The sequence below is a fragment of the Mus pahari genome, chromosome X (genome assembly GCF_900095145.1).
Source record: "Mus pahari chromosome X, PAHARI_EIJ_v1.1, whole genome shotgun sequence".
Classification (NCBI taxonomy): Eukaryota; Metazoa; Chordata; class Mammalia; order Rodentia; family Muridae; genus Mus; species Mus pahari.
In genome coordinates this window covers 131,305,350-131,325,436 of record NC_034613.1, presented here as the reverse complement: position 1 = coordinate 131,325,436, position 20,087 = coordinate 131,305,350, and the positions used below count along the sequence as shown (strand labels likewise).

The following is a 20,087-nucleotide window of genomic DNA, read 5'->3' as shown; positions in this document are numbered from 1 at the left end:
TGTGGATTCATTTCTGGATCTTCAATTCTATTCCATTGATCTACATGTCTGTCCCTGTACCAGTACCATGCAGTTTTTTTCACAATTGCTCTGTAGTACAGCTTGAGGTCAGGCATGGTGATTCCACCAGAGGTTCTTTTATTGTTGAGAATTGTTTTTGCTATCCTAGGTTTTTTATTATTCCAGATGAATTGTCAAATTGCCCTTTCTAATTCAGTGAAGAATCGAGAGAATGCTATTTTTTAATGACATTGTCCTTTGTACTACCACTTTCTGAGCAGCCTTTCTGATTGTTTTAGTCTCCCTCATGGCCATGGCCTGTCCATTCTACTGATCTTTTGCAATCTGGCTTAACTCCCACAACTTTTTGTTTCACCTTAGTGGGCACATGAAGCTAGAAACATAGGGTTCATTGGGGGCTTGTAGCAGGAGAAGTGGGTCTGGAATACATAGTTAATCTGTTGAATCTGACGTTTGCTGACTTTCATCATCTTGCTGTAACCTGGCTCATCTTGGAACCTCAGAAGCAGCCTATTACTTAATTCAAGGGTTAATGTTTGTTCTTTTCAAAGCATCTTTCTTACAGATGCACCATAGTATGTGTTTTCCCATAGGCAGAGGCAGAAGGAACAGTTCAAGGCAAGCCTTGGCTACTCAATGAGTGTGAGGACAGATGGCCTACATTAGACCTTGTCTCAGATAAATAACAGCAAAGATAGTACACCGTGTCAAACCTGGTTATCTAGCTTGCCTGATGCCCTGCCCAGGTGTATGCCAGCTAAGGATGCATTAGCCCACACTTCCATGATTTAAATCTCTATCTTCATCCACAAATTCAATTATGGTCTTCATGTAGCTACTTGTTGCCAAGCCTCTGATGGGACAGGCCTTTCCTACTATCTCAGAAGAAGCATACATAATCTCACTCTACTTTTTTCTGACCATATGCTGCCTAAAGTTCTGGGTGTTTTGGTGTTTTGTGTTTTATTTTTGGTCTGAGTGCACACAGCTTGACTCAAACCAGAGTTGTCTGGGAAGAGGAACCTTAGTTTAGAAAATGTCTCTATCAGATGGTCTGTAGGCAAGTTTAAAGGGCATTTTCCTGTTTAATAATGTGGGAAGGTCCAGCCCACTGCCCTTGGGCAGGCAGGTGCACCTGAATTGTATAAGAAAACACTCTGAACAAGCCAGTAAGCAACTTTACTCCATGTTCCTGCCTTGAGTGAGTCCTACCCTGTCTTTCCTGGATGATGAACTGCAATTATAAACTGGAATAAACCTTTTTCCAACTTGTTTTTGGTTGTGGTATTTTATCACGGCAATAGAAACCCTAGCTAACTAAGAGCCCCTCCTTTCAGAAATATTTTTTTTTTTGTTCATGCATTGTAGCAGATGTTTGTAATCCTAGTTACTCTGCAGGCTGAAAAGGAGTGTAACTTCAAGGCCTTCCTGAGCTACTCACCAACTTCAAGCCCAGCTTGAGCAACTTAATAAAACTATGTCAAGGAGGGGGAATGGGTCTGGGTTAGTTTAGTAGTAGAGTTTTCCCAGTATGCAAGGGAGCCTCGCTTCAATTTCCAGTACTAGAAAAAAATTTGTTCAGGATTAATCAGCCAAAAGGATGGTTGTAAATATGGTCCCTTCCAGGATTGCTCAAACATTAGAAGGGATTTCTACTATTAGCCTGTAATAGCCCCTCACCCTCCCTCTCCAGGGTAGTTCTATTAGGAACTCCACAAACCTCAGTGTTTTTCTGTTTCACCTTTCATTCCCACATTTCGTTTGGATTTTTATTCAAATCCACCATTCATCTACCTCCTGGTGCATTCTGACCTTGCAGTTGAAGGCAGGTCTCAAGTGTGCTCTCATCTTATCTCCTCACTTCCTAAGACACTTAGGAGAAAAGTATCTTCAAGAAACTTCCAGTCCTTGTGGCTTCCTCTGTTCATTTTCTGTACTGTGGCATGTGTTAGATGTAACTCACAGGGCCTGTCTCATCGTCTCTTTGGCACTTGAAAATGTCTGTGTTCTTCCAAAGAGCAAGTTCCTTGACTTGAGGTATATTAGCTGTTTCTCTGCATAGTTTTCCATTGTATTTTAATGTTATTTTATGTGTAATGATAGTGTTTACCCTGCATGTATCTCTGTACACCGCATGCAAGTCTCTCCACAGAGACTTGCTGTCCATAGAGACCATGAGAGTGTGTTGGATGCCATAGGACTGAAGCTACAAACAGTTGTGAGCTACCTTGTGGGCATTAAGAATTGAACATGGGCTGGGCAGTGGTGGCACACGCCTTTAATCCCAGCACTTGGGGGGCAGAGGCAGGCGGATTTCTACATTTGAGTCCAGCCTGGTCTACAAAGTGAGTTCCAGGACAGTCATTGCTATACAGAGAAACCCTGTCTTGAAAAAAAAAAAGAATTTTACATGGGTCCTTTAGAAGAGCAGCTATAACTGCTGAACCATCTCTCCAGTACATACATAATTATTTTCATCATTTAAGGGTACCAGCTACATTGAATTAAAGCCCTACTCAATGTCCTCACTTAACTTCTTTATCTCTGTAAAGATGCTGTCTCCAAGATATGTTCTAATTGCTTCCTGGCCTTCAATTAATACTTAAATGTGTAGTATCAAGTCACATTGTAGTGCTCTGAGCATTATCATATTGGCATATTTATATATTTAGGGAGCATCATTCATAATGCTAAGATACAGAGCTTAATAAGAAACAAAGTAGGAAGGAAGGTGATTGTGATAGGATCAGCCCATCTGACTCTGGGATGTCTGTACTTCACAAAGAAATCACATGAGGCAAAGAGAAGTACCCAGATATCTTTAAGAAAAAAGGAGTGATTGGCCAGTTTACAATGTACAGCAACGTGACATTTGAGCCTTCTAAGCTAAGGAATGATGGACTTGTTACCTCCTGAAGCTAGAAGCAAATGAAATAAGCAAATACTATCCACTTCATTTGTTCATGTAGATATGATGGTTTTCCTTCTACCATGTGGGTCCTGGGTATAGAACTTAGGTCTTCAGGCTTCATGACAAGTGCCTTTACCCACAGAGATATCTCACCAATCCTGTATTTTTTTTTTTAGTTTTAAAATTATGTCTTTTATTTCTGAGATTATAATACAATTACATAATTTCCCCCTTCCCTTACCCCAACCCCCAGCTGTCCCATATACCTTCTGGTTCTTTCAATTTCATGGTCTCTGTCTTCATTGTTATTACACACACACACACACACACACACATATACACACACACATCCACATATTTCTAAATACATAAATATACCTTGTTCAGTCAGTATGTTTCTTGTATGTATTCATTCAGAGCTGATGGATTGGTATTGGAAAATCAATTGGTGTGTTTGTCCCAAGCTAAGTTCTCGCCAGCAAGAACACACTCGGACAACCGGATTCTTCTGTGGCAAAGCTTTATTGCTTCATCGCGAGGAAGACCCCGAGCCCCAGAAATGGTGCAGCTTATATATGTCTTAGTGTGGTGTGTCTGCACCCGATTGGCTGCTTGCTCATAATTTCAAAAGTACACCCCGGGATGGGTCGTGACTTGACGCGAATTCACCCTTGCACTTGCACACATTGAATGTTTATAGTTATGAACAACAAAGGCCAACGCCATCCTGTAATGGCGATTGCTCACAGCTCTCTACATGTGGTCTTATCTGGGAGAGATTAGTTCGGTTCTTCTATTGGGTTTAGACTTTAAGGGCTCTCCCTGCCCCCCATCCACGTTAGCATATTTACTGTTGTCCTGGTGCAGCTCATGTTTAGAAAGTCATGTTGGTGAGACTGAATGTGTTGTTTGTGACATTTCTAGGAGATACACAGCTTATATATTCTTCCTCTTCTGCAATGATCCCTAAGCCTTATATGCAGGGGTTGATTAGTAGATGTATCAATTGGGCCAGGGCTCCACAACTTTGCATTTTCACTGACTATGGTTTTCTATACTTGTCATCTCTGAGTATAAGAGCAAATACAGTGTAATTAAAGTTTTAGTAAAGTGGTGCTTATAAATTCTCCAAAATCCATGTGTTCACTAGCCCTTGGTAGTTAGCTGAGTTTCAGGTATAATTGATGATTTCCCTCTTGTTTTTTGGGTTATTTTTGAGATATATAAATTATTTTCTCCTCTCTACAGACCATCCTGAGTGCCCCTCCTTGCTCTCTTTCAAATGCATGGGCTCTTTTTCTTTAATTGGTTTGTGTGTGTGTGTGTGTTGTGTGTGTGTGTGTGTGTATGTGTGTGTGTGTGTGTCTGTAAAATCTTTTCAGTCCATGTAATATTACTTGTATATATGTACTTTCAAGAATGACTCTTGGTGTTATGTTTTAATTTTCAAAAGTGAATGTTAGTGGAATAGGGAGTGAGGATATAAACCTTTAATCCTAGCCCTTGGGAGGCAGAGGCCAGCCATGATACATGATAAGTTCCAGGATTACATAGAGAGACCCTGTCACAAAAATAAACATAAAAATAAAAAACAAATGCTAGAGGTATGCTTTGGCTTTGTTAAATGATTAATGAATTTCTCCAGATGGAGAGTCCCTGATGAATCTGGTTGTCTTTTTGTTTTTACATTTGTCAAATATTTCAGTGACTATTTTGCTTCATGATAATTGTATTCTAAGTATTAAACTCTGTGTTGTGTGAGTGTGTGTGTGTGTGTGTGTGTGTGTGTGTGTGTGTGTGTGTGTGTGTAATTAAGTAAATCTGCTAGTACTTAGCAACTATTTCTTTACATAGTATTGTTCTTTTGAGACAGGGCCCCCTGCCTTTTCATGCTCATGTCATTAAAAGTGCTTTGGTAAATTTAGACTTCCTAAGGCAGGGAGCAGACACTAAGTCTTTTACATTTCCAAAGGCCCATGAACATTCCTATATCTGTTCTAATGGTTTCCACTCAGGTCCCTTCAGGCTTAAGCAGTTAGCTGTGTCTTTCAGATGACCCTTCACCAGGCAAGCTCCTTGGCTACCTACTGGCCTATACTTACAGGCTTATATTGCTTAGGATTTCCTCAGGCCACCTGACTGGGGACCAGAAGCCTTTCTTATTCTTACTGTTTTAGAGCTAGCTTTCAGTCATGATCCAGAGAAATCTGTAGATCAAGTTGTTGGTATACTAAAAATATATATAATTGTGTCTGCAGCGTGGTGTTAAGAGGAGTATCAGACAACTGAAATATAGAGGAATTTGTTGTACTTTTTTTACCAAAGAATTATTTTATTTATGTTTTTCTTCTTTAAAAATATATTTAATTGAAAGATGAGGTAATCTGCCTGCAGATCTTTTCTGCTCCCTCTGTTCCACTAGACCACTTCTCAACCTTCCTAATGTTATATTGAGTTAAGGGGTGTCCCACATCCAGTCTATCACAGGGTTCTGGCTGCTGGTGGAAGAGGGACATGGGAATTTTGACTGCACTTACCCCATGCTGGCGCAGGGTGCTGTGAAGCCACTACACACAGCTCGGGGTTGGGGGAGTGCAGTCTGAGGTCCAGGGGACTGCCAGATCTGGCTTGGGGGCCCCTGAGCCAGGGCCATCTACTTCTCAAGCTCTTGGGCACCCCAGGCTGGATTCCACGGAAGAGCTAAGATTGGAGTGGGGGGCCGCTGGGCCAGATCTAGCCCAGGGCTGAAAAGGAAAAGAGGGGAGAGCCTTGTGTCAGGGGCCTAGTGTCCAGGAGCTGGCAAAACACCTACCATTCCTTGCAGGGTTATCCCCTGAAGGGCCACCGGGGTTTCCAACCTTAATTCAACCAGAAACCAGGCTGCCTTTCATGGTCCTGCATCGTTGAGACCCTTTAATATATTTCTTCATGTTGTGGTGACCCTCCCCCCCAGCCATAAAAATATTTTTGGTGCTACTGTTATTAATCATAATATAAATATCTGTGTCTTCTGATGGTTTTAGGTGACCCCTGTGAAAGGATCTTTCAAATCCCAAAGTGGTCATGATCCACAGGTTGAGAACTGCTACTCTAGACTCAATTCCTCAGGCTCATCCCAAGTTCTGGAACAGAACACCAGATGCAGTCTCCCTTTCCCCTCTGCCCACATGTGTGGATCCCACAGACTACCACCCTCATTTCCCCAACCCATTGCTGTATCCCAGCCCCCAACTCAGTCAGATCCTCTGCTCAACCATAGGCCATGGCTACCAGAAAACCAGGTGGCTGCCCACAGAACTTCCCCACTTTCTCTGTTCACCTAGACCTAACCTCTCAGTTTTGTGCTGAAACAGATCACCAGCTTCAGCCTCCTTCCCTCCTCTGCCCACATCTTCTGTGGATCCCACAGACCATCCTCTCCTGAGCTCCATCACCATTTGTCGCTGCATCCTAGTCCCCAACACCACTGGGCATTCTCTGTGAACACACTACCCATGCATACTAGTAAATCAGGTAACCCACAGTCATCTGAAAATCCAAAGAGGAAATTAAAAGACAAGGAACAAAGCATCCACCCAACAAAGACAAATCCAGAAATCAGTGCCTAGATCTATAATCACCCAAGCCCAGATATCTAGATATCAGCATAAGAACAAACTCAATAGCCGCCAGGACAAGGAGTCTCCACTAAAGCCCAGCTACCCTACCACAGCAGGCTGAAACACAAGAAAAAGACCAAATTCCAGGAAATCTGGAATACTATGAAAAGACCAAATGTAAAACTAAGAGGAATAAAAGGAGAGGAAACCTAACACAAAGGTCCAGAAAAATATTTAACAAAATCATAGAAGAAGAATTCTCTAACCTAAAGTAGATGCCTGTAAAGGTACATAACAACAAATAGATTAGACCAGAAAATAAAGTCCTAATGCCACATAATAATCAAAACATAAAATATACAAAATGAACAAAGAATATTAAATGCTGTGGAGGGGGGGAAGACTTAGATTACAAGTAAAGGCAGAACTATTAGAATTGTCCCTGCCTTCTCAATGGAGACTTTAAAAGCCAGAAGGGCCTGGACAGATGTACTCCAGACTCTAATACACCAGAGATGCCAGCCCACACTACTATATCCAGCAAAACCTCCAATTACAATAGATGAGAAAACAAGATAGTCATCATAAAATCAAATTTAAACAATATTTAATCTACAAATCCAGCCCTACAAAAGATGCAGAAGGAAAACGCCAACCCAAAGAGGTTAACTAGATCAATGAAAACACAGGAAATAAATAATCTTGCATAAGCAAAATCAAAAGAAGGGAAGCAGACACATACTACCACCAACAACAGTGACAATAACAAGAAAATAACAGCAATCAACAATCATTGGCCATTGGTATCTCTCAGCATCAATGATATCAATCCCCCAATAAAGAGAAACATGCCTCAACATCAAAGATATACATTACATCAGGGTAAAAGGTTAGAAAAAGATATTCCAAGCAAATGGAACCTAAGAAGCAAGCTGGTGTTACCATTTTAATATCTAACAAAATGGACTTCAAACCAAAAGTAATCAAAAGAGATAGGGAAGGACACTATATATTCATCAAAAGAAAAATCCACAAAATGACATTTCAATTCTTAACATCTATTCCCCAAACACCAGGGCACCCACTTTTGTAAAAGAAACACTACTATAGTTTAAGTCACAATGATAGTGAGACTCTCACCAATGGACAGGTCATCCATACAAAATCTAAACAGAAAAATATGAGTGCTAACAGATGATATAAATGAAATCAAATAATAGATATGTACAGAACATTTCACCAAAACACAAAAATATATCTTCTCAACACCTCATGGAACTTTCTCCAAAATTAACCACAGACTTGGGCACAAAGCAGTGTCAACAGATACAAGAAAACTGAAATACCTCCCTGAATCCTGTCAGACCACTATGGATTAAAGCTGGATATCAACAACAAATAGCTACAAGCTTATGGAAACTGAACAACTCTACTGAATGAAAACTAAGTCAAGACAGAAGAAGAAATTAAAGATTTTCTAGAATCCAATGAAAACAAATACACAGCACACCCAAACTTAGGGGACACCATAAAAGCAGTGTTAAGAGGAAAGTTCATAACACTAAGTGCCTACATAAGAAAAAAAAATGGAGAGATCTCATAGTAGCAACTTAGCAGCACACCTGAAAGCTCTATAACCCAAAAAAGTAAGCACACCCAAGAGGAGTAGAGGACAAGAAATAATTAAACTGGGGGGGGGGAGAAAAATGATAAAAAAGAAACAGAGAACAAAGAATTGACTAAACAAAGAGTTCTTTGAGAAAATCAACAAGATAGACAAACTCTTATGCAAGCTAAAAGCTGGAGAAAGAATATCCAAGTTAAAATCAGAAACTGAAAGAGAAACATAACAGATACCAAGGAAATCCAGAGAATCATAAGGACATACTTTGAAAAAACTCAGTCCTCTGCATATATGTTATGCTCATGTAGTTTGGTATTTTTGTGGAATTCCTAACAGTTGGAGTGGTAGGTGTCGCTGACTCTTTTGCCTGCCCCTGGGACCTCTTTCCTCCTACTGGTTTGCCTTGTTCCAGCCTTGATATGACGAATTGTATCTAGTCTTATTGTAACTTGTTATCCTGTGTTCAGTTGATATTCCTGGAAGGCCTGCTATTTTCTGAAGGGAAACAGAGAAGTGGATCTGGGGGAGAGGGGAGGTGTGTGTGTGTGTGTGTGTGTGTGTGTGTGTGTGTGTGTACTGGGAAGATTGGGTGGGGGGACTGTGAACAGCATGCAATGTATGAGAGAAGATTACCAAATTGGAAAATGTAAAAGAAATGAATAATTTTGTTAATAGGTACCATTTACCAAACTTAAGTCAAGATTGGATTAAAACTTTGTCTTAGGGTTTCATTGCTGTGAAGAGACACCATGACTAAAGCAACTCTTATAATTGGGGCTGGTTTACAGCTTCAGAGATTTAGTGCATCATCATCATCATCTGAGAAGCATGGCGGCGTCCAGGCAGAAATGGTGCTGGAGGAGGAGCTGAGAGTTCTACATCTTGATCCAAAGACAGGTAGAAGTAAACTGTGTTCTATAGGCAGTGAGGAGGAGGCTCTTCTGTACTGGGCTGAGCTTGAGCATAGGAGCCTCAAAATCCACTCCCACAGTGGCACACATCCTACAACAAGGCCACACCTACTCCAACATTGTCATACCTCCTAATAGTGCCAGTCCATAAACCAAGCATATTCAAACCACCACACAATTTAAACAGACCTATAATCCCTAATGAAATAAAAGCAGTAATTAAAAGTTTTCCAAGCAAAAAAAGCCCAGGACCAGATGGTTTCAGCATAGAATTTTACCAGACTTTCAAAGAGTTAATGCCAATACTGCTCAAAGAATTTCACAAAACAGAAACAAAAGGAACATTGCCAATTCATTTTATGTGGCCATAATTACCCTCATGCCTATAACACATTAAAAAATAAAGAGAATTATAAATGAATTTCCCTAATGAACATAGATGAAAAAATACTCAAGAAAATACTTGGAAACTGAATTAAAGAACACACCAAAAATATCATCCACCATGAGCAAGTAAGCCTTATCACAGAGATGCAGGTATGGTTCAATATATGAAAACCAATAAATGTGATCCATAACATAAACAAACTGAAAGAAAAACAGCACATGATCATCTCATTAAATGCAAAAAAAGGACTTTGACAAAACTCAACACCCCTTGATAAAAGTCCTGGAGAGATTAGGGGTACAATGGACATACTTAAACATAATAAAGACAGTTTACAGCAAACCTATAATCAACATCAACTTAAATGGAGAGAAACTCAAAGCAATTCCATTAAAATCAGGAACAAGACAAGGTTTCAAATCTCTAAATCTATTCAACCTAGTACTTGTAGTCTTAGCTAGAGCAATGAGACAAACGAAGGAGATCGGGGGATACAAATAGGAAAAGGAGAAGTAAAAGAATCATTATTTTCAAATGATGTGACAGTATGTATAAGTGACAATAAAAATTCCATCAGAGAACTCTTACAGTTGATAAGCACTTTCAGTGAAGTAGCTTGACACAATATTAATTCAAAAAAAATCCCCTATATACCCTCCTATATACAAATGACAAATAAACTGAGAAAGAAATCAAGGAAATGACACCTTTTACAATGGCCTGAAATAATATAAAATACCTTAGGATAAGTCTAACTATGCAAGTGAAAGATCTGTATGATAAAAAAACTTTAAGTTTTTGAAGAAAGAAATAAAAGAAGATATCAGAAGTTGGAATGAACTCCCATGCTCATGAATTGGTAGGATTAACATAATAAAAATGGTCATCTTGTCAAAGGAAATCTACTGATTCAGTGGAATCCCCATCAAAATTCCAATATAATTCTTTACAGATCTTCAAAGGACAATTCTAAGTTTCATATGAAAATAAAACCCCAGGATAGCTAAAATAATCCTGAACAATAAAAGAACTACTGGAGGTATCACTATCCCTGATTTTAAGTTCTACTCCAGAGCTATAGTAATAAAAACTGCATGGTAAGGCATAAAAAAAGACACACTGATCAATGGAGTCGAATTAAAGACCCAGGAATAAACCCACACACATATAGATACTTGGTATTTGACAAAGAAGCCAAAATTATACAATGTTTAAAAAAAAAAAAAGACAGGACCTTCTACAAATTGTATTGGTCTAACTGAATGGCTGTATGTAGAGGAATGCAAATAGTTTGATATTTACCACCCTGCTCCAAACTCAAGTCCAATTGGATCAAAGACCTCATAAAACTGAAACACTAAATGGGGAATAGCCTTGGACACATTGGCACAGGAAAAGGCTTTCTGAACAGAGTACCAATAGCATAGGAACTAAGATCAACAATTAATAAATCAGACCTCATGAAACTGAAAAGCTTCTGTAAAGAACACATTCAGTTGGACAAAGCAGCAGCCTACAGGACGGAAAAAGATTTTTTTACCAACTCTACGTCTGATAGAGGGCTAATATCAAATATAAAGAACTCAAGAAACTATATATAAAAAAAACCTAACAATCCAATTTAAAATGGGGTGCAGATCTAAACAGAAATTTCTCAGTAGAGGAATCTCATATGTCTGAGAAACATTTAAATGGTTAACATCCTCAACTAGCAGGGAAATGCAAACCAAAACTACTTTGAGATTTCACTTTATATCTGTCGGAATGGCTAAGATCAGTAACACAAGTGACAGGTCCTGTTGATGAGGATGTGCAGCAAGAGGATCATTCCTCCATTGTTGGGAGTGAAAACTTGTACAGCGACTATGGAAATCAGTGTGACAGTTCCTTAGGAAGATGGAACCTCAAGACCCAGCTCCATGCTACCACAAGGACATTTCCATTCTACAGCAAAGACACTTTCTCAACCATGTTCATTACTGTTCTATTAATAATAGCCAAAAACTAGAAACAACCTATATGCCCCTCAACAGAACAATGAATAAAGAAAATGATACATTTTGTAAATGGTTCATTTACACAATGGAGTACTACAAAACGTTTCTTAAAACATGAAACTTGCATGCAAATGGATGTAACTAGAAAAAAAATCATCCTGAGTGAGGTAACCCAGACTTAGAAAGACAAACATGGTTTATAATCACTTATAAGTGGATATTTATTAGTCACTAGGTGATAACCAAGCTACAGTTGACACATCCAGAAAAATTAGGTAAATAGGAAGAATGCACGAATCTTAATGGGAAGGAGAAATAGAATAGATTTTACAGGTGGACTGTGTGTGGGTGGGGAAAACATCAGGATGGAGTAGGTGTGGTGGGAAATGGGATGGAGGAAGAGAGTACAGGGATAAGCAGCTGGAACTGGGGTGCATTTCGGGGCAGTGTGGGAACCTAGTGCAGTAGAAACTCCCTGGAATCTATAAGGATGATCCTAGTGGGAACCCCTAATAATGTGGGATACATAATCTCAACTGGTCTTCTCTTGTATCCAGGCAAGGCTACCAGTGGCAGGACTGGGTTGTATTTGGTTGAGGGAGGCCCTGTAGAGATCTTCAAATAACCCAGGCTGATGCTACAACTCAGGGTCTCCAAAAACTCATAGCAGGTGCCCCATTGTTGAGGACAACATCCACACAGCCGATTGAACAAAGAGAAATTGAGCTGGTGCTTGCATGGATCCTTCATCCCTAAGTTCTAGTCCCTTTGATGCAGGAGGGTATAGTGTGGGCTACTGAAGTGGAAACCTAGACACCAACCTAGCCACAAAACCTCTAACAATCCATCCTGCCTGAAAGATGTTCTGGGATGAACGATGATGGTATAGAACATGTGAGAGTGGCCAACTGAAGTAGAAATTTCTGGTTTCTTTGGAGACTCAGTTGCATCATGTGATGTTTTTTCTGGAAACTGTCTTAGGAGAGGTGTTTTTGCTGAAGCCAACAAGCAGAAGGAAGGATGTTTTGCTGAGAACAGACATGTGTTGTTTCTCTGGAAGCTGCCTGGAAAAAGAACATGTGATGCTTTGCTAAAGCAGATGCTTGAGAGAACGTATGATGTTTGGAAAGGGTATAAATATAACCCAACAGTCAGTAAATGACACTGTGTGGTATTGGTTCACCTTGCCACTCTTTGCTGGTCATCATCTATAGTGACTTCATAGAGAGAAATGCACCAAAGAACTTATGATGGTCTTCCAGCAGCTTATTGCTGCTTCTGCAGACTCAAGCTGATTGGCAGAGCCTTGCTGTTTCTTCTTGATCAAACGGCTGTTGTGGGTTTGTGAATGGTGTTTGCAAGTGAATGAAGCTACCTCTGCTGATTTATGTGAACTGAACTGCTGATATTCTGACAATGCAGATTGGAAATGCCCCAAATAACTATTTCTAAACAGGTCCACATCCCCCTTTGCCCTATTAGCCTTTCCTTTCTACCACCTCTGATGTAGGGAGGCTAAAGCATTTAAATACACTTATTAAAGTAGGTTTTGAAAAATATAAGCCTACAGCCAACTAATGTATGATTTAACTTGAGGCCTATTCCACATGAGGGAGCCAATTCCCTGCACTGTTATGTGGCTAAGGACCAGAATTTGGATAGTCCATAGACCTATAGTAGAACAAAACATGACTGGTCTAAAAAATGAAATAATTCCTAATGATTATTATGCTATACTTAAAAATTGGCACTTTGTCCAGTTGTCAAGAGGCTTCTTCTGGCAATAGATGGAAACAGATGCAGAGACCCACAGCCAGACATTATGAGAAGAGAGTCTATATCAGAAGTCTCTGTTGGGTCCCTCCGTTTGTAGCTTGGGACCTGGAAGAGGGGGAGGAAAGATTGTAGGAATCTGAGGGCAGGAAAAATACCAGGAGAATGTGACCCACTGAATTAACTAAGCAGGGTGTATAGGGGCTCACAGAGACTGAAGCAGCAAACACGGGGCCTGCATGGATCTGTACCAAGTTCTCTCCTTACAAGTTGTGTCTATGAGTTTGGTGGGTTTTGTGGAACCTCTAAGAGTGGAAGCAGGTGTGACTCTGGCTCTTTTGCCTCCTTTTGGGACTCTTTTTACCTCCAGTTGGATTGTCCTGGCCAGAGTCAATGTGAGGGCTTATGCTTTTGTCTTACTGTGTTTTGTTTTGTCATGTTTGGTTGTTTGCTTGCTGTCTCTTGGAGGCCTGTTTGCTCCTTTTTGATGGGAGAGAGAGAGGGAGTGGATCCACAGGAGTGAGAGGCTGAAAGGAGTGAAGAGAGGGAAAACTGTGAACAGGATCTATTATATGAGAGAAGAATCTATTTTTAATAATAAATAAATTATACTTAATTGAAATATTTACTTTGCTTTCCCCCTCTTCTTCCTCCCCCTATGTCTTCCCATGTCTCTACCACATACTGTCAGGTCGATAGCCTCTTTTTCTTTGATTATTATTGTTACATATGCATGTTTACACAAATATATAAACACAACCTGCTGAGTTTGTTTTTGTTATTTGTTTGTATATGATTTAGCAACAAAAAGTTAACATTCTTAAAAAAGGAAAATATGCAAAAGCTTAGTTTTCTTGGATTCCTTCCATCAGTTATGAGTTCCTCTACTGTTCCATTTACTAAGAGGTAACAAGATTAGTATATTAAATCAAAATAAAATAACATGGAATATGGGGCACTTCTTTTGATGAAGACCAATGATTTTTGTCAGAGGATGTGAATAGAATACCCAATCTTAAAAACAATTACAGTCATTTTATACACAAAATTCTTTGTATTTTTATAATCATTTTCAGATAATATATTTCAGGGCTCAGGGAACCTTATGGAAGAGGAGGTGAAAGGAGTATAAAAGTCAGAAGGAATGGAAGCCATTAAAGAAACAAGACCTTCTAAACACCAATACACACACACACACACACACACACACACACACACACACACACGAACTCATAGAGACTGTGGTAGCATGTTCAGATCCTATACAGGTTCAAGATAGATGGAGTCCCTGCACTGAGAGGTAGAAGTGAACATGGGCTTCCATCCCTAAACAAGACACTGTCTCCAAAAAAAGAATTTTCTCCAATGGAGTTTCAATAGGTATGTAAACCATGCTTAAGGATATTCCCAGAAGAGTAGATGACCAACACAAAACTAACTCAATGGCATTTTGGAAATTCCTTGACTCATAATAACATGTCAGTGCTTTTTCTTTTAAAAATATTACCTTTTCAAAAAGCCTTTATTTTACTTTTACTCTACAGGTCCTGTATTCCTGTGTGTGTGTGTGTGTGTGTGTGTGTGTGTGTGTGTGTGTGTATGAGATTTATTAGAATGGCTTACAATCTGTAGTCCAGCTAGTCCTACAATGCTGTCTCCCAACAGAAAGTCCAAGATTCCAGTAGTTGTTCAGTCCACAGTTAGATGTCTTCATTGTAGTTCCAGCATTCCCAAGAAGTAGGCTCTAGTGCCAGTGAAGGAATTGACTTGCCAGCAAGAGTAAGAGCAAGCAAAGAGTTAGCTTTCTTCTCCATGTCCTTTATATAGGCTGACAGCAGAAGGTATGGCCCAGGTTAAAGGTAAACCATCCCTCCTCAAAAGATCTGGCTGAAAAGTGGGTCTTTCCACTTCAAATTATTTAGTTAAGAAAAAAAATCCCTCACAAGTGTACCCAGACATTTGGGTTTTACTTAATTCCAAATGGTCAGATGGTCAGTCTCATCCTTGACAGTCATGCTGTTTGTGCTTTCTCCTTATCATTTTTACTTCTCTCTAACTACCATCACTCTACACTGCTGGGTTCATTCAAAGGATGCTGAATATGGTTGGTGTCTGCTGGTATCAATCCTGCATTCCTACCTGTGCTGTGGGTTAACTTAGAGCAAACAAATCATTAACAGTGTCTTAGTTAGGGTTTTACTACTGTGAACAGACACCATGACCAAGGCAAGTCTTATAAAAAACAACATTTACTTGGGGCTGGCTTACAGGTTCAGAGGTTCAGTCCATTATCATCAAGGTGGGAGCATGGCAGTATCCAGGCAGGCATGCTGCAGGCAGAGATGAAGAGTTCTATGTCTTCATTCAAAGGCTACTAGTGGAAGACTGACTTCCAGGCAACTAGGGTGAGGATCTTATGCCCACACCCACAGTGACACACCTACTCCAACCAGGTCACATCTATTCCAACAAGGCCACACCTCCAAATGGTGCCACTCCCTGGCCCAAGAATATACAGACCATCACAAACAGCATGTATGGGCAGATCCCTTTTAACAAAATGAATTACAAATGCACCCTTATAGTATAGAATATAAAACCTATCAGGTACTCCATTGAAATATCTCAAAATGTTTTAGACTTTGAGCTTTGAGATGATGATGATGATGATGATGATGATGATGATGATGATGGTGTGTGTGTGTGTGTGTGTGTGTGTGTGTGTGTGTTTGAGACAGAAAGAGAGGGGGAGAGGAAGGAAGAGGGGGAGGGGAGGGAGAAGGGGAGAGAGAGGGGGAGAAAGAGTTTTGGTGGAGATTTTATTCTTTTTCTCTTTTATAAAACTTTTTATTAGACATTTAGTCTTAATAGAAGAGGCAAAGAGGTAAGTATTTTATATTTTCCACACAATTTTTTTTTATTATTCACTCTTAATTTCATAGGATGCTAATGTCAAAGTGACCCACTGATGTGTATAAGCTCTGCTGAATACCTTAAATGCCTGGAAGCCCCCCATGTGTGTGTATGAGGGCTTTGGAGGCTGTACTGCCAATGTACCTACAACTACATGGGTATTTTCTTGAAGTTGAGTATGCAAATTAATCTCTTTATATTGTTCCTATCTATGAAATGGGGATGATAATAGTGTGGATATCATCGGAGGGTCAGGAATATCAGATGGGCTAATGTCCCTGAAATATTTAAATGACTCTCAAGATAATCAAAGGCAAAGTTTGTGAGAGTCTATCAGCCAGCCCTTGTTCTGAACTGAAATATCTGCCTAACAGTACTTCTTTTATTCAAGGTATTTCTCCTCCTCTTGTGATTCCATCTGTGGTTAACATTTCCTGCTACTGTGTAGTGAATTCATAATTCTGTCATCTTCCAAATGGATCACTTCACCTACAAAACAAAAAGGTAAGCATTTAAAATAAGTTATATTGAGACTTTCCAACTGGGTCTTTAAGAAATGTATGCCTCCACTCTAGGTTTTCAGACATGGGGATCACAAAATTCTGTCAGGTTAGCTCATTATCTGGCATGACAGCATTCTCCACCCCAGTTTCCAATTGTGCTTCAAAACCGACTGCTCCTGCAGTCCACTGCCTCAGAATGGCCTTGCTAAGGAAAAGAAGTATTACTCAAGTTACCATCAGTTGCATCCCCATCTTGCTGATATAACTTTGCAAGTAGTATAGTTTGTGTATTATCCAAGTTAGGAGGCACACTCCACAGAGACTGTGGAGTAGTGGGGAGCTGATAGGGAAGGAAGGTTTCCTGGCTAGGAGATCCAGTTTGTAGACCCTTCACATCTTTTGCATAGGCAGTGGCAATGACATTATCTCCACATGCCTAATAGCTCAATGAATCAGTGGGATCTCTCAGTGGGATTTTTATCATTTTCATTATTGCTACATCCAAAGATTTGAGTTGACCAATGATCTAAATAAATTGCCTCATTGTGTTAATGGGAAGTGTAAGTTTTTGTGTCAAAGAAAATACTTCAATATACTTTATATGTTGCACCTACATAAAGCCAATTATCTCAAGGTTGAATGTTGAGTAAGAAATGGCTACAAAATCGACGTATTTATGATTCCTCATCTTCTACATCCAGATTTTAATTTTGTGGGACTGGGGAGTGGCCTCGGTGCCGCACACATGTTACTTAGGTAATCACTACACCACCAAGATATATCCCCCAATAAGTTACAAATAGATGCTTAAGATTGTGCTCACTCTTATTTGAGAAACACTTTTACCTACTGAATGAGATCATGTCCAGCCAAGGACAACTTTGTGTAATCAGTTTTTCCACCATGTAGGTTTCTGATTATAGAGATTGAGAGCAAGTGCCTTTATCCACTCAAACATTTCACCTACCTAGGATTTGTTTCTTAAGCATTTTTTTACGGATCTCATAGATTATAGTAGATATTTGATTCATGACTTCAAAAATAAAATTCTTTTGTACAAAGACTGATCGATATATTAAAGAGATATTAAACAGTAGATTCATATATTTTGGAAATCATTCATTGCTCAGAATCTGCCATCTAAGCTTCAGTAGCCATGGAAACATAAGAATATTTACAGTTATTTTTCTTATAGTTGAATGATTATAAATCATCATGCATATGTTTCTTTAGAAATGTACACATTTTAGGGAAATGTGCAAACAGGAATGTGGCTACTCCACCAATTGATTTGCTTAAAGTTTCTAATTTTTGTGCAACTTTTATGTTCCTCCCTCCTTGGATATTTAAATGTTTTCTTTGGACACAATTGGGCATTCCATTTTTTCATGTTGCTTGTCTTTTTCAAGATCATATACATTTATCTACTCTCTTTAATGGTCATGTAATATTCCACTACCATACTGGAGAAATCACAATTAAAATGAGCATTTTTCTTCTTTATATACTGATTTATGTTATTAATAATTTTTCTGTTTTAGAAACTGTACTGAAATAAAATTCACTTTATATAAGATATTATAAACTCTTATCTTAATATTAATTGCAAGAAATGAAATTCCTAGTCAACATATTTGAACATTTCAACTTATGAAAGGTATTGCTAAATTGTTGTCTAAAATATCTTACATTGGGCTAGAGAGATGACTCAGTGAATAAGAGCATTGGCTATTCCAGAAGACATCTGTTCCATTCTCAGCACCTACACAATATATATAACTCCAGTTCCAGGGCATCCAATGCCATTTTCTGGACTCCACACAAAAGTAGACCACCAGTCATGGATGTGGTTCACAGACATATGTATAGGCAAATAATAAAATAATTTTAAGAATCTTTTAATGGCTACTCCTGCCATAGTCATGGATTCCAGGGATCTTTTATTCTTTCTTTAAAAAGATTTACTTTAGATTATGTATCTCTATGTCTGTGTAGATATGTCTGTGGATATGTGCATGCAAGTGCAGGTCCTTGTGGAGGCAGAAGAGGCCATCAAATCAATCTGAGTTATAAGCAATTTTAAGCCGCCCACTGTACATGTTGGAAACTGAAATTGTGTCCTCTGTAAGAACATTACACTCTTTACCACTGAACTGTTTCTCTAGTTCTTCCTATATTCTTATCTATAGTATTTAGATCATTTAAACACAACTTCAAGACAGAGAGGCAAAGAATTAATACTTCATATTTTGGAAATGATTCATTCTGTTTTTTCACACTTCATGTTCCTAGTTGATTCTGTAATTGTACTGTACAGATTTGCGGCATTGAAGGAATAGATCTTCAGATTGACTGGCTTCCTCTGCAGCCTCTTATCTTTGGGGCTTGGAATAATCCTGGCAAGGAGCAGATACTGGCGCCTCTGGGAATTTGACAATAAGGTTGTCCAACTTGTGTACATCGGACTCTGGGAGGCTTATTACCATCAGGAATTTAACATTTCTGGGTCTGTGACCAGAATTCTGATGCACAGTTCTGTCAACTTGACAGGGACCATTTCACCTGAATTTCAGTATTTGCACAACCTCGTATTGCTGGCAACTTTAATAAAGCCTATTGTGCTGGTTTTCATCTCAGCAGCCATTAGGATCAGCTTTACCAAAGCTTCATTACCATATGTTCAGATAGGTTGCTACAAGTGTTCTGTCTTAATTCTGATCCTCAGTAGCCTTTGTACCATTATTTCTGTGACCTGGAACCCTGTAGTAGATCTCTATGACAAAACCACCCTTGACTTTCTACCAACTTTTCCAGTAAAGAAAGAAGCCCTGATTAAAAAACACAGCACTTCTGTGTTTCCAATAGGGCTCCTGACAACCACCCTGTCACTCCTTTGTGTGGTAACGTTCCTCTTTCAGATAAGGTTATTGCAAGTTCAGAGTAACCTGAATGCCCAGCATGCTTCCAAGTAGGCTGATCAAAAGGTCTGAGACATGAGCGCTAATATTTGCAACATCTGTCAGGAGACTCTTTGAAGAAATTTCCTAGTTGCACACAATACTTGTGTAGTCATTAATTTATTTCAAATAAAACATCGATTTAGTTCCTTGGGTGTATGTCTAAAGCATATATGTTCCTCTGCCTGTCAAATGTGTTCATTTCTTTAACTGTTTTACATCCTAAACTCTGCAGGCCATGATCATGTCTTCAGATGCTATCAACAGGCAAAACAGCAGTCAAGAGTACAGTATAAATAAATGCACATTGCCTAAATAAACATAGTGAATCCCAGGTGAAAGAAGGTTTGTAAGCAGGCACCTCAACATAAAAAATGAACCACATTCCTATGTGGAGACATTTAAGTAATATCTCCAGAGGATAGAGATATACATCTTACCCTAGTGCCCATGGATGTCAGAAGCAAGTGTCAGGTCCTCTGAAACTGGA

At 39.2% G+C, this 20,087-nt stretch overlaps 1 pseudogene; it reads left to right on the top strand.

Annotated features, from left to right (window-relative positions):
* The first annotated feature begins 16,612 nt into the window (after positions 1 to 16,612).
* Positions 16,613 to 19,675, top strand: LOC110314522 (annotated as a pseudogene).
* The last annotated feature ends 412 nt before the right edge of the window (positions 19,676 to 20,087 follow it).